This window comes from Alligator sinensis, unplaced genomic scaffold (genome assembly GCF_000455745.1).
Source record: "Alligator sinensis unplaced genomic scaffold, ASM45574v1 scaffold344_1, whole genome shotgun sequence".
Classification (NCBI taxonomy): domain Eukaryota; kingdom Metazoa; phylum Chordata; order Crocodylia; family Alligatoridae; genus Alligator; species Alligator sinensis.
This window is the reverse complement of record NW_005842427.1, coordinates 582,849-583,570: the sequence shown is the minus strand read 5'-3', so window position 1 is coordinate 583,570 and position 722 is coordinate 582,849.

Genomic DNA, 722 nt, shown 5'->3' with positions numbered 1-722 from the left:
GCAGGAATTAGAGGAAGGGGAGAAGAGGGAATCAGAAAACTTGTTTGGACACTCATGCATGTGAAGGGCAGCCTGGTACACCAGGCGACTGACCTTTTTATGTTTCTATACTGAGAGGCTGAAATGCTTAGGAAGCCCTCTCCTCTCTTAAGGAGGGCAGTGCCACTCAAGCTGTGGGCTGGTCTGATTGTAGCCTATTCACTAAGAGGAGCTGCTCTGCATTAAACAAACAAACAAACAAACTGCCACCACACAAACACACCTCTGGAAGTACTCTCATCCTTTCTGCCCCAGGAAGGGAAGAATAAGTCTGCTAATTGCCATTGAATAGGCATCTGAGCTATGGCACCAGCCTCAGCTGAGCTGAACATAGCACATCTTACCTCTCAGAGGGGCAGCATTTCACAACATGGTATTCCCCTAGAGGCCGAGGGTGGGTGTTCACAGAGAGCAGCACTTCTGGAAGTTCTGTAGTCTGCACATTGTCCCTTGGCAATTAGTCACCTCATCTCCACAGCAAGAGACAAATTCCCTTATGTCAAGCTGCCTCCTGCTGCATCACCCCACCCTACCCCCCAACCTCAATGATTGTGTGAACAAGGCGTACATAGTGACCACACACGCAATCCTGTTGCTTCACATTGATATATGTATGGATATAGATATGCAGTATATACACACTGATTTTTTTATATATATATATATATATATATATATATATA